A 15,331-nucleotide genomic window follows, 5' to 3' on the forward strand; every position below is an offset into this window, starting at 1 on the left:
CTAAATAGTTAATTAGTCAAGAAAATTAGCCATTCTGAAGGAACAAAGTTAGGCGAAAAATTCTAATTAGAAAGCTCTAGAGCACTTTGCAAAACGTCCTATTAGGCAATTTCTCACTTTCTATCTATTAAGTGTTAGTGTTTTTCAGCTTACTGCGGATGCCCGTGAAATAGAAAAAATATCACCTGACATATCCGCTTGCAGCGCTCCCAAACGAGCATACCATCGAGCAGGGTGTGTTGCCGCTTAAAAGGTGACAAGGCAGTGACGAAGGCGTTGGCTGTGGTATTGACGCCAGCGACGTGCTTCCCTCGCTGCGGTTCATGATGGCGATAAGCAGACGGGTGTTCACACCGGTTAAATGGTATGTTTTCGTTTGTGCGCAGAAGGCTTAGGAGCAGTGCAATCACGACTCGCAGGCGGGCATATGTCACGTGGTGCTTTTTCTATTTCGCGAGCATCCGCAGTAAGCTGAAAAACAATAATACTTAACAGATAGAAAGACAGAAACTGTTTATTCGGACGTGTTGCCAACCGCTCTGCAACTTTCTAATTGGAATTTCTTTCCTAACTTCCTTGCTTCAGAAGTTGGTTAATTATGCTTGACTAATTAGCTAATTAAGCAACAATACACAAATACGCATGCATTTAGTCGCGTCGTCATAGAGTTTACACTCGGCCTAAAGTTAGCAGAAACACCCTGCATATATATATATATATATATATATATATATATATATATATATATATATATATATATATATATATATATATATGCAGTTTGAGAAGACAAACGTCCCTACAAGCAGTGACAAACAACCGATGATTGGACGCATCCTGCATTTCCATCGGCGTCCATTATAAGGGGCCAGTGCCCTGGCTGTGTGTTAGGAAACGGCATTGCATGCCTCCATGTTAAATATGGTCAAGGTGGCGGAGAACGTTAACAAAATTCAAGTCTGGGGTTTGACGTGCCAAAACCACGCTTTGATTATGAGCCGCACCGTAGTAAGAAACGCCATATTTATTTTTGCCATCTGGGGTCCTTTAACCTGCACCGAACGCACAGTACACGGTCGTTTTTGCATTTCACCCCAATCGAAATGCAGCCGCCGCGGCCGGCATTAGATCCCAAGCACTCGGGTTAGTAGAGCAACACCTCAGCCACTATGCCACCACGGTGGGTGCGGCGGAGAAAGGAGTGAACATCGTTTTTACAGAGTGCGTTTCGCTTACCCGTTAGCGCGCTATACAGAACGAAACGAAAAGCTTGGCCGATATGTACGACATGGTGCTCATATTTCACATGGAGGCCAAATTCTTTTCTGTGACCTAGACGGGGTGCTGGCGAATGTGTTCGGAATCTGCTCGGCCACCAAGCACAATCTGCGCTGCTATACGTTCTCGGTGACAAATCGCACAGCGCAGGAGCACACGCACAAATGTTTAAAGAATGGGACGACAGACCGCCCGCAGTTTGCCATGACGTCGAAATAAGAAGCACAAACAGCGACGTTTCTGTACTTTTCTGGTCAATAGTTCAGTTCGCATGGTTGCGGCACGCATTACTATTTTTTTTTTTAAATCCAAACGACGAAAACTGTGCGCGCACAAATTAGCGCGGCGTTTGTGACGTTTGAATTTGGCGCCTTTTCCCGCGCATGTCATTAGCTCCGGCCGGTGCACTGCGTTACTGCGCTAAAGAAAGTAGTTCATCAAAGAAGCGAAGCAAAAAACTTTTATACACTTGCAAATCGCAACAATTGTTCAGTAATAACATAAAATTACATAATTTGTTATCCAATGGTACAATTTATGATAATATAAGCGTGTATTTGTATGAGTGTACATGTATGATTGCGCGTTTGCGCTGTTGATGCTTGGCGCATTCCGGCGAATTCGTGCACGCCGTTTGCTTGAGAGCTTCCTGCGTTTTGTGTTCTTTGTGTGCTTCGCTGTGACATCTTTGGAATATTCCTGCGTGTTGCTCGCTTTTTATGGACTTGTTGCCTCGAAGATCGCCATGATCGCCTCCGACTCAGCGACATCAAGGGTGAGTGAGTGTTTCGAATTCCCCTTGTTCGTCCATTGCGACGCGGTGAACGGAAGCGGGGAAATGATTTCAGCGCTTGTGCGTGTCTTCCGCGCGCCTCTTTTCTAGTTTTCATTCCTAGTACTATCCTTCCGTTGCGAGAATGGGTTGTACAGCACTAGATTTGTGGTAGATAACGTGGAGTTTTGTCCTGGTTTAACTTTACACTCCGCTTGTGGTGACATAAGGCAGCTATGTGGTGCCACCTAAAACAGGGCATGTTGTACGCCATGATTTCTGATACGGTGTTCGAGCACCGATTGAGTTAGCCTTATTAATGAGCGCAAAACAATGCGACGTGAAACCATCCGATCTGTACTGTAATCGAAGATATTTCGTTTGCGCCACGCTAGTACAAGGCGTGTGAGCGAGCTTTCAGCAAAAAAGGGGGGGGGGGGGGTACGGTGGGATTGGCGAAAGTGTATTCTGTTGCGCTGTTCCCTTCAGGATCGAGTGACTCCGCGGTGCTTCAAGGCCACTATCTGACACGCCGTGCGGCCGATGTTCGCGCGATCGGAAAACACAGAGGAGGCTGTCGCGCAATAATAATAAAGAATTTCAAGGGTGTACATGCGATACGTGAGATACAATAGGGGTGATGCCACAAAGTGCTGCGAAATCATCGAGTTATACGCCTTGCCAACCGCGTGCTTTTTGTTTTCCCCCAGGTCGCGGGCATTCAACTTTATTTTTTCATCTTCTCCGTTCGTCGCCATCGAGTGCTTCGCCCAAACGGCTTCGCGTAGGCGCTCTTTGCATTCACGGAAAGGCAGATTTCATGGCACTCCAGGTCCTACAACATTCAAAATAATGTAATTTCGTGAAATTGCAGCTTTTCGCACTTCAGTAACTGATTTAACAATAGTTTTAAAATCAGTAAAGGAACGAGATGCCTGGCATATCTGCGTTGTCGTCCCACTGTGTTTCGAGGCGGCATGTATACGTTATCGGCAACATAAACATCAATAATTAGCATTGTTTCTTGTGACCATAGAAGTAGCTAGTTATGTCGCAAAGCTATTTTTGCTTTGAATCAGAGCACTATAGAGTGAACAGATTGAAAGGGGAGCGCATCGTTGTGAACTAAATCACGACGCTTTGCCACAAGCTTGGAATAATGCTTTGTCGAAAGAGCAGTTCTGTGAAATTCTTTCTTTGAGAGTAAGCAAAACTTAAGTAGCATCAGGTAGACGGGGAGTAAAAGAATGTAACACTCGTTTTATATGAAGGAGCTGCCTTTAATATGTGACCATAACAGTTAAGTAGATGCGTGGAAATAATGTTTAAAGTAACTAGAGGAATGTGAAATAAATTTTTTGACAAGCTCACACTGCCATTGGCAAGAGCGGCCACACTTTAGTGTATTCAATGACTAGTCATTTGTATCAGTCCATTTATGTCAGCCTAATGCTCCATGTAGCTCTTTTGATTGTCGCTTTTGCTGCATCGTGGCTTCACGTTTTAATAGTGACATCTTTTTTCAGATTCAAAATGAGCTGGGAGAGGCCCCAGCTGGAACGGTAAAAGTGAATTCTTTGGTGATCCATTCTGTAGCGTCACGATGATCAAATACAGTGATACCGTGAAAATGTATTGCAGGAAGCAGAAAAAAACAACAACATTGCTGATGCAACTGCAACGCATTTGCTCCAGTGATCAATTGGTGCAGAGTGCCTTCATTAGGAGACATGGTGCCTTTAAGCACTCAGCTTAGACTTTGCAACTGCACCGGGACTGGGAGTGAATTTCATTGTCACTTGTGAACATATTAAACGCGGAATGTGCCTTTTTCAGTGTATATGTCTGATATGAGAGGGGCGTTCAGAAACTTAGTGTGGACATTAGTGGTCTGCATGAGTGCACATCTTTCTAGTTTTACCAGAACGAAGGTATTATGACCTATGTCATACAGCAGTGCACAGCTAGAGGTATCAAACCAGAACAGCAGCACCGTTTGAGAAAGTTGGCTGAAGAACGAGCAGTGATCTGGGCTTTCTGCATTTCAAGGGCCAAATTCCAAAAAGATTGATGTCGAGCTGGACGGTGTGAAGTGCCGGTCACCACATGCTGTAGCCAGCATGGCATTTTTAATCTCCTTGGCATTATGTCTCGTTAAGATACAGAAATTGCATCACTGCTCATAAAGAAATTGGAAATTGGGAGGTTGAGGGGAAGTGGAAGGGCTCCCCTCTGGAGCAGCCAGTGCATGCCCTTTGCTATACTGATAATCCTACCTTAATGAGAACCAGTGATGCATGTTAACCTATTACGCAGCCAAGTGCATTCCTTGTTTTGTATTAAGGGGACACTAATGACACCTTAAATGAATTTAAAATAAAGCATCGTCTTAAATAACTACTTCTGTAACTTTCTTGGTAGTTGTTTGATTATTAGAGAAAATAAAGCTCAAAGTTCAATTTTCTGAGTATCACCCCAAAATCTTTGTGCTGACACCTCATTGTCACATCATGGATTCCAAGTATTTTTTCAAACTTGGGCTGTATTGGTTCTGTAAAAGTTCCTGACGCTTTTTATTTTGGGTTTTTGGAATACGATGAAGAACATCTTTATTTGTAAAAATAATTGCTACATCTCAACAGACATCATCAAAATCCATGACGTCACAGCAAGCGGGTGTGGTAACTTCAAGGCAGCACTGCCACCAATCTTTCCTCTTGCTGCTTTTACAGTTTACTCAGCCTCTTGTCACGGTATGAGTGAATCTGTTGAATTGTAGGAAGGTCATGTACAGATACATCTAAAATAATTTTTCTCTTTAGTGCTTTCATGCCGTAGTTGCTTAGGGGTGTTGGCACAGCTCCGCTAAGCACGAGGTCACAGGATCAAACAGCCGCATTTTGATGGAGGTGAAATACAAAACTGCCCAGGTACCTTGCAGCCTGATTTGGTAAAAATTAGTCCAGAGTTCCCCACTAAGGCGTGCCTAAACATCAGATTGTCGTTTTGGCACTTAAAACGCCAGAATTTAATTATTTAATTTTGCTTTAGTGCTCCTTTAAGCTGTAGAATTCATGATCTTTGCAAAAACTCATGCTCAAAGTATTCTCCATAAAGATTAAATAAACAGTAGATATAAGTGTCCATTTATATTTTGAATTGTGGTGATACGTGATGACTATTAGAACGGTGGTACAACGAGACAGACAGAATTGTAATACAATGTATGACGGCACGATGATGCACATCGAGGAAATGACTGAGTTTCCCTAGAGGTCCCTGACATGGACATCAACTGACTGTCCACAAACTTCTGAGTTCACTCCGTGATCTTATGCAGCCTGTGCTTTGCGAGTCGATTAATTTAATTGAGGTGGTGGTTGGCACATACTGTCCTTGCAGCTTATGTACATTTCATACAGTGGAGTGGAATCTCACATATTACTTCTGCAGCACAGCAAGCTAACGTGACGTGTAGTGGTAATCTTAGTAATGATCGACAATCATGTCCCTCTTTGAGCTCCTAATGCTGCTTGCCAACACAAGCAGCAGCAGTTGCCCAAGATAGCGGGAAGGAGATTCATTGAAAAGTGGCATATGCCCAGGGTCGCATACCCAGTCACCCAAGCTGTTCCAACGGTTGATTTTGAACTCTTCCCTCAACATAGCAGCCCAATCTCCCCATTAGACCATGGACTACCTATTGACACAAATGGATGGAAAAATAGAGACAAACACCTGAAAATATGAAGTATCCTAAGAATGGTAATCACAATAAATAGTACTAGATGTGCATTAGCGCAAGCTCTTGGGCCAGTTGGTGCATGATGAACTTGAAAAAGGGGGGTACCAGCAAAACAAAGGACGCGCACAGACGTAAAAGGCGTTAGACAGGGACGGACGCTGGTCCGTCCCAACGTCCGTCCGTGTCTAATGCCGTTTCCTTGTGTGCGTGCCATTTGTGTTTCGCTGGTACTCCCCTTTTTCAAGTACTAGATGTTTGGATACTTTGGTTTATCATTCTTGTTTGTGCTGGATTGTTTTTCTGAAACATGTGGCATCCAGACAGCATAAGAAGCTTGTAAGAAGTCAAGTTTAGCAATCTAGATTTGCAACAGGTACTTTTGTAATTTATTTGCAGTAGGGCTGTTGTGTGAATGTGCTTGAAAGGCTTAAAACTGTTTTGCTAACATTTACTTAAACATGCAGGTTCACATAGGTTGAAGGAGTGCACATTGAGAAGGTTATCCTGGCACAGTTTACCATGGCCTGCCATGGTGGACCAGGAAAGTTTGCAAGGGCCTTGCTTCACCATGTGTTCACAGAGGAGGAGCTCATGGGCCATTTGGGCTTTGGAAATAACACCAAGGGGCAAAAAAGGCTCTTGACCCCACCAGGGTCAGTGCTGTTATAGGCAAGTACCATATATCCTTTCTGGTTGCATTTTTACATTCACATTTTTTTCTAAAATTATGAACTTGCCATTGGCATAACAAACGACTTTCAAGTAGCCCGTGTGTGCAGTTGTATGCGACAATAGCCTCCTATTTGGAATGACTGTTCGTACGATCTTAAGTGCGTAATGCCGCCATACTCAAATGCTTCTAAAATTTAAAAGCTGCCTTCACTGCTGAAAGTTTTTAGTGGCTCCACCACATAAAATGAGCTGCATTTGCGCATTAGCAGTGTTACTTGGCTGTCATTGCAAGGAATAGTTGTCTGTGAAGCACGCTCCAAATCTATTGGCATGGAGGACATGTTTAGTTAGCCTGAAAATGTTATTCTAATACGCGAATTGCGGAGAAGGTATGCTCAAGTGTGGTTACTGCTCAGCTCGAGCAGGAGCATGTTCACCAAATTGCAGAAGTCAAAACAGCTCTCCAGGTTCTGAGATGTGAAACAGTAGTTTCACCAATTTTAACAGACCACATCGAATTAAGGTTGCTCCTATATTGAAGGAGGTCCATGTGATGCCAGCCTTTTAGCAGAGGGAACCTGAGTGGTGTGGCAATTTCCTTTTGGTTGTTTCAATCAAAGAAACAACAGGGACAGAGTTGCAAGCATTGCTGTCAACAGTACTACGTTTAGTGGGCGCTTACTCATTCTAAGCACTTAACCTATGACTCGTATTTATTAACGCACACATTATCACTTTGTATTCTAAGATATGAAAAAAATATTTATGTGGCTTTTCTCCATATACTTCAATAAATTGAGAATAGGCTCTTGGGGCCTAATGTATAAAGCTTCTTACAGACCATCGGACATGTCCACTACTCCCATTCTGAAATTGTTAGAATTGTTTCCTGCTTCCTTACTTCACCTACCTGTTAACAGGGTTATGAACCATTGCCAAGTAGATTATGGGCTTAAATTTATCAAAAAAATGAATGGGCTTTTCTGTCGCTCTTTAGCCCGTTGAGGATCACATTTTGGGGACAAATATGCCTCTCTAATTTATGAGTTATATATCTTTTGTGGTGTGCAAATACGCAAAACTTTCGAATTGAATAGTGTCCTATTCAATTTAGTCTTTGAATGGTCACTAGTTGTAAATGCGAGTATTATTCTAATATTTCGAAACACCAATAAAACATGAAATTTGAGCCAAAGTACGGTAAATGTTCACCTCCAATAACATAGTATAGACATAAAACGTAACAACTTGTAAGAATAGCAGACCAGGCTACGTTACTTCAGTAGCTGTACTTTAGAGGCTGTACAGCAATCATTTATGCTTACTGAAGAGTCCTGTGCATGTGAAGAAACTTTCTGCTGCTCCATTTGGGCTTTTAATAAACAGCTTTTCATAACATAACAATGACAGAAACTTGCTAACTTTAATAATACTAGGATGTGAGCCTCATCTTATATTAATTGTGATATCAGCTGTTCATTATTCAGAAACTATCCATTATTTGATTTGCTTCTAGCATTATTCGGTTCAGCCTCAAAAATCACTTTTCGCGCACCCTTAATATTTTTATTGCAGATTTAAGTTCTTCAGAGTGACATTCCGAGAAAATAAACTGGTAAATAATATTTTTAAATAACAATAAAGTGGCAATACCATTTCAGTATTTGCAGTTTTACATGTTTTATTTTTTTATGCAGGATAAAGCAGCATAATTTTTTTGTGTAATGAAACTTACAAAAAACTTGTGGCAACACTCCCAAATTACTGCAATGACAGACACCAAGGAGCTAGGTGAAAAATCAGTTTTGGAGAAACCCAAGGAGCGACAGCACTATAAGAATATTTTCTAGAAGTCTCAGAAGGTTGCAGCACCTCCAGTGGGATGCTAGGCAACACTTTGTTCTGAAAAGGCAAATTTTTTTCAGAACGTTCCATCACAGCCACAGATGTACGGCAGTGAACCCTAAAAGGGTTAAAGAAGTCAGTCCTATCGCATATGTCTCTTAAAAGACGGCATTTCTTCGTCTCTGTCACATTCTGCATGTGTCATTCTAAGCAGCTTGGTGCACTACACGGATTCCTCATTATAACAGTAATTCAGTCGTCGAGGCAGAAAACATACTTCACTGTAAGCAGTGTCTTCTTTAATGTAGAAAGTCTTAAGTCATTGTAAGGCGAGAAGTACATTCCGATTGCATGTGAACTCAGGAAACCTAACATCAAATGAAGCTACACTCAGTTGTAGTGACATGACAGTATTGTATTTGGAGCATGGAAAAGCACAGTGAAGTGCAGCAAATTTTAATTATGAAAGTTACAAGAAATAATTTTAGTTGTCAGTTCAGGTTTATTTATGAACGACATGAATTTGTTTCACCATTTCGTTTCTCAGCAAGCAAAGCTCACATCTTTGACATTGAGGATATTCATAAAGTTATTTTGCTACAGTGTTTTGTTCCTCTTTGCCCTTTCCTGCATTTGACACTTAGTGGAGTCCTGTGCCGCACTGAATAAACTTAAATGGTCATGCTGTAAAGCTGTACCCGTGGAAAGTTGGACTAAAGCAACACAAATACATAAATCAATTTCGTTATAACGAGGGCAGATTGCATGCCATTCTTTTGCATGTGGAAGTTGCTTTTTAAAACTTGTTCTGGCTTCTTGTTTTTGCAGGCTTCACGCGTCGCAAATTGCCTGGTACCGACATGCCCTATGTAAAGAACTGTGGCCTCGCTTCTCGCATGGGACCAATAACCTCTCAAGAGCCCAAGTTGGACAGCTCAAACCAAAACACAAGTGTTGTGCTTTTGTAACTCTCGACATTTTTATGTTCTGTGTTAGTCTCCTGAAGGGCCCAATTTGGATTTCTCAAATGAGCTTACAAATGTTGTGCCTTTCTATGCCTTCACATTTTTATGTTAATTTTATTTATGTTAATTATGCTAGTCTCCTGAGAAGTCCACATTGGATTGCTCAATCCAGAATACAAGTGCTGTGCTTTGTTATAGTTCACTACATTGTTATGTTAGTTTTTGATATGGTTCTAGTAAGGAAAGTGTTTCCTTATTAATATATTTTTTAAGTATCTTAAGCCATTTCATGCCAAACCACCCAATTTTGTCAAGAACTGTTCCATTATGGCAAACCATTTCAATTTTGCTTGATTTTGAGTAGGTACAATGAGAAAATTTGCTTTCGTACATACACTTGAGTCATTCCAGGGCAACCAACCAACGTTTTTTTGACCATCACAGATATAGTTGAAGCTCCAAACTCTTGCTCCCCATTTATTTTCCTTCGCAAAAATTTTTTTGAACTTAGGCAAAAATTTATTGTTCTTGCCCAGCTAAGCTAGAAGGCACTGATACACGTTTCTTCTGAAAGGGAAATTGTATGATCCAAATATTTAGATGGTGTTCATGTCAAGAGACTAAAGTGGTGTGAGCGCCAAAATTTGCAAAGTTTGAATTTTCTTCTAACGTAGGGAAATACAGAAGGCACAAAATAAATATAAAATCAGACTGGTTGACTTGGGATAGCTGCAAAATATTTCAAGCCTTGGAGGTTCAGTTGATCAGCTAAAAAACTGTAAAGTTCAAATTTTTTGCAAAAAGCTTCGTGTTGAAGGTAAAAAAAATTTGCTTTGGTGGTTGGCACAACAGTATATGTCGCCCATCGTTACACAGCCCTACATGTCTGCTATACATGTGACAAGTAACAAAAAGGTATTATTCTTTAAGTGCGATAAATTATTTTTTATTATGTTCATTTGTGGATCACACATACAGCATAAATATAGCATAAATATATGAAGCCATGTCATCTAGTAAGGAAATATTGTTAATATAATTAGCCACAAGACCTATTCAACAAACTGACTGCTTTTTTTATCATTGCGAAGGCAGGTGACGTCTAGCGCTGCAGCTGCAGTCTCAATTCGTATTTTTTTAACATGAACGCAAGAAGTTGTTGCCGATGGTGTCTGACCACATCAGATTAAACATGGCACATATGACTTTTATAGATGAGCATGTTCCGGCTCTGAAACAGTGGTAGCAAACAACGCCACAAGAATTTGTTCGTACTCATGTAGGTTTTCAGTCCTAATTATGAAGGTGTTTTCTACTTGCATCGTCATTGGGCTTCAGGGAGCAGGGCACAAAGTGTCCTGCTCCCTCTATGTTGCATTGCACTGCGACATGCCCTTTAAAATGCTTTGTATAAACAATATCAGCGCACTTTCTGGATTTACTGTCTACATAATAGCTGATATTTCTTTTTGTAAACTGCACGAACCATATCTTTTAGCACTGCAGGATTCCCTCACGTATTTAATACGTACGAGGTCTGTTAGAAAAGTATTTGACCTTTTTTTTGCGAACACCTGATGAATATGTAACAAGTGCGTTTTCATCAGCCGCCCTTGAACCTTAGTGCGCATGCACGAATTTTTTCCTGCCTGCCAATAGCGTGACTTGCTGGGACGCAGCATTTGAATGAGGTAGTACACAGTGCTCTCGTTGGTTTTTTATTGCAAGGAAAATGGCGGAGTGACTGGAGCAGTGCTACTGCATCAAATTTTGCCAGAAACTGGGCGACAGCCAAGTGGAAACCATTCCGAAGATTCAGACTGCTTTTGGTGACTATGCTATGAGCAGCACACAGATTAAGGAGTGGTACAACCAGTTTAAAGACGGCCACGCATCGGTGGAGAGCGAGCCACGCTCCAGTCGGCCATCAACATGCCGAAATGACCAGGTCATTGCCGAAGTGAACCCCGTGGTGATGCGGGACTGTCGTGTGACTATCCAAGAAATTGTGGAAGAGGTGGGCATCAGCACATTTTATCCACATTCCATTATCACTGAAGATTTGGCCATGAAGAGAGTTGCACCGAAATTCGTTCCCAAGCTGCTCATGGTGGAGCTAAAGCAACTTCGTGTTGAAGTCTCACAGACATGCTGGATTCCACAAACAGTGACCCCAACTTCATGAACACCATAATCACTGGTGACAAGTCTTGGGGGTATGTTTACGACCCGGAAACCAAATCCCAGTCATTACAGTGGAAGCATTTCACGTCACCAACCAAAGACCGCTAAGTGCGCATCAACGTTAAAGTGTTGCTGACTGCTTTCTTTGACTCCCGCAGTGTGGTACACTACGGGTACGCACCACAGGGTCAAACAATCACTAAAGACTACTACAGGGATGTCCTCCATGGCCTATGTGATGCTGTGTGGCGCAAGATACCGAAGTTGTCAACAGGAAATTGGCGCATCCATGACGACAATGCTTTTCTCGCACTTGATTCAGACTTTTTTGGCGAATAACAAGACTCCTGTAGTTCGACAGGCTCCTTACTCTCCTGATGTGGCCGCCTGCGACTTCTGGCTGTTTCCCAAAATCAAGAGGCCATTGAAAGAAGCGCGATTTCAGACAAGAGAAGACATTATGGCTGCAACGACAGCTGAGCTAAACCCCGTTCGGAAAGAGGCCTTCTCGGAATGCTTGTAACAATGGCAGCACTGCTGGGAGAAGTGACTGCAGTCCCAAGGAGACTACTTTGAGGCTGATTAGGTTTCCAACGCTCCAGTTATGCCAGTTTTCTTTTTCTTCAGCCAAAGGTCAGATACTTTTCTAACAGACCTCGTATTGATAGTTTATGTGCAATGGCTGTATGGTTTACCTGGCTCACACCAAACACAAGCCTCGTTGCGTTAGAGCATGTGGCCCTTGGCAATAAAATGCAGACCCTAACACCGCTTCTCTGTCATCTGTGTGGAGACAAAGCCAGCTTTGTCGTGTGCATTCCCAGCCGGCAAGCTGTGCGCACATCCGAGAAAAGTCGGTGCTGACAAAATTTCAAAAAAGAATTTCTCGCATTTAAATATAATGCCTTCTTTAACTTCACACATGCATAGCAGACATCTAGAGCGATCCAATAATGTATCACATATTTTTTGGCCAACTACGAAAGCTGTTTTTTCTTTCAACATGAAGCTTCTTGCAAAAGATTAGAATTTGTTTTTTTTTTGTTTTTTTACAGGCGATCAGCTGAGCCTTCAAAGCTGCACATATTTTTTTGCTATACTATGTCACCTGGGCTACCATTCTGTATTTAAGTTCTGTCCTGTGAATTTTTCGTTACGAAAAAAAATCTAACGGATTGCAATTTGACTCATTTTTGCCGGTGCCAAAAACAATTGAAGTATTCAAATATTTGAAAACTTGGCTATTTTGGCAGTTGCATTACTTCACCGTATTTCCACGCACACCATTTGAAGGCCTCGATCAATACAATGTGCATTTGAAAAAGAATGTTGATTGATGTCCTCTAGCTCAGCTGAGCAGGAAAACTAAACTGTCACCAAAATGCTACAAAATATCTGGCAACAATTAATAAAAGTGGGTAACGAGTTTTGAACTCTAGTAAACACATGGCAATGTTTCAGCTATATGTGTGGTGTCAAAAAAACACTGGTCGATTCGGCATGGAATCGCACACCTGCAAGTGCATCTGTGCCATTGTCAGAGTTCAGTAAAAACTGCATTTTACATAGCTTTGTAAACATGGTTTATTGCTATGTAAAATACATGAGTAAAAAATTAATAGGTATAAGTCGGCTTAAATTTAAAATGCAACAAAAAATCTCCGGTAATGGAAATGATGTGCCTTTCATGTTTGCATGAAACCATATCTTTTTCTGAATTCCTTCATTATTTTTTTGTGACAGTGAATAAAATTGAACTCACAAAAGGAGTAACTTTGTTTTATTCCAGCACATCACTAATAGTTTTTTTTTTCATATAAAAATCTGAAGTAGTTAATATGAATAAGTCGCTTGATATGGAATGACCTGCGCAGGAACGCTATCATGGCAGAAAACGCAACTGTATCATGCAACAGCAATGCAGCATAATAAACTGCTCCCATAAGCATCACTTATTGTGATTGCCATATTTCAGAAGTATGTAAGGTTTACTGAAATTGGCACACACCATTCAACCAACAAATAAGGATTGTACAGTGGTCCTTTCTCAGTTTTACAGATTTTTTTAAAGTTGTCTGTGCCAGGTAGCATAATTTTTGTTCTTGAGCTGGATTATTCAGAGGTGGACATTACTAGCACAAGAAATGGAAACATTAAACTGATTCTCATAAATTTATTAATTCACTTAAACATCACGGCACATATTTCAGTTTGCAAATTGTAGCCAGTGAGGTTGAAAGACATATTCACTTGAAATTAATTTCCAGGATGACACCAGTTGCGAGATTTTTTCATAAATGTGAGAGAAATACATGGGCATTCCGGTTACTTTTGTGCTTCAATGCATAACAGTGCGTTTTGTTAACAAAAAAGTGCTACAGCAGTGCATTTCTACAGCCAGTTTGATGGCATGTGTCTCGTTACTGGTGTCATTCTGGAAGTTCGTTCTTAGTGCATACACCTTGTAAAATTACCGTCTACAATTCGTAAAAACTTTATTAGGAACTGAGTTTTTCTTAATCAGCTGACTATGGTGTCTTGATTTCTCATGCAAGTAATGTTTGGCACTCTGTATCTAGAATTATGTTAGCTGCAACAGTCCGTGTTTAATAAATTCCATGAAACTTAAAGATAACCACCCTGCATATCAGGTCTCATTTGAGTGCTGTGGGCTCAAGCAAATCGTGCCATGGTAATAGTACCACTGGCTCCCTAATAGAGAAAGCAAGTACCTTTTTTGAGTGTTCTTATTGACAGTCATGTCAGTCTGCTTCTACATTTATTTATTTAGGTATTTATTTTTTTAATTTATTTCTTTTGGGAAATGTGTTTTACTTGAGGGCCACACAGACTGCACCTTCAGTATTCAATATTGTTATGGTGTCAAGCTGCAGGAAGTTTGTACTGTGCAATAGTTTTTAAGAAGTTCCTGATGTTCTCAAACTACAAATGGTTGTACATTTAGACATGTTTGGTTACAAATAAACAGTTCACCTAGAAAAATGGTTTTTGTCTGCATCAGTTCAGCACTCTTGATTTTGTGGAGGACCATTCACTCTGACAATTGAAAAAAGTGGCATAACAGTACTGCTAGCAGTTTTGCAATATGTTTTATTACAGGCAATCTAGGAGCATGTTTTGAGCCCAGGGTGACAGAGGCCTGCGATACAAAACGGCTGTATTTAAATTTTATCCCTATCCTCTCACAGCAAACATACCAACATGACATCAAAGGTAATTATATGCAACATAGCTCAGCAGTATTTTAAGGTAAGTGCAGGTTTAAACTGCTAAATACCCAGTGGGGCATAAAGGGATTTCAACATAATTTGTGTTGATGTTCAACAGATCTGCAACAATTCTTCCATGGGCTTTCAATATTGACGAACAACACATTTCAACAATACGTCAATGGGCTTTCAATTTTGAGACTGAACACATCTTCAACAATGCTTCAATGGGCTTTCAACATTGACAAACAACACATTTCAACAATACCTCAATGGGCTTTCAATTTTGAGCTTCAACAGTGCTTCAATGGGCTTTCAACATTGACAAACAACACATTTCAACAATACGTCAATTGGGTTTCAACATTGACAAACAACACATCTTCAACAATGCTTCAATGGGCTTTCAGCATTGAAGTACACCATAGTTTCAACGATATGCCAATGATCTTTCAAATTGAGAGGCCACAATGATGTTTCCAGTGAATGTCGCGGGCCAATTATCAACACTTGTCAACAATTTCCTCAATGATATTTCAACAATTCCCCGATGATCTTTCAAGGTCATTTGTTGACGTTGAACAATGATACGTCAATAACCTTTCAACAATTTTTTTTGTAAGGGTGTGTTTCCCACTGG

The 15,331-nt window shown here is 40.9% G+C and overlaps 1 long non-coding RNA gene across 1 annotated transcript; it reads left to right on the forward strand.

The window, feature by feature from the left end:
* Positions 1–1,917: 1,917 nt before the first annotated feature.
* LOC126540282 (uncharacterized) lies at positions 1,918–7,021 on the forward strand. Its single transcript, XR_007601498.3, has 3 exons — positions 1,918–2,053; positions 3,577–3,612; positions 6,260–7,021. It is a non-coding gene; the product is annotated as an uncharacterized lncRNA (long non-coding RNA).
* The last annotated feature ends 8,310 nt before the right edge of the window (positions 7,022–15,331 follow it).

The sequence above is a fragment of the Dermacentor andersoni genome, chromosome 2, assembly GCF_023375885.2.
Source record: "Dermacentor andersoni chromosome 2, qqDerAnde1_hic_scaffold, whole genome shotgun sequence".
NCBI classification, from domain to species: domain Eukaryota; kingdom Metazoa; phylum Arthropoda; class Arachnida; order Ixodida; family Ixodidae; genus Dermacentor; species Dermacentor andersoni.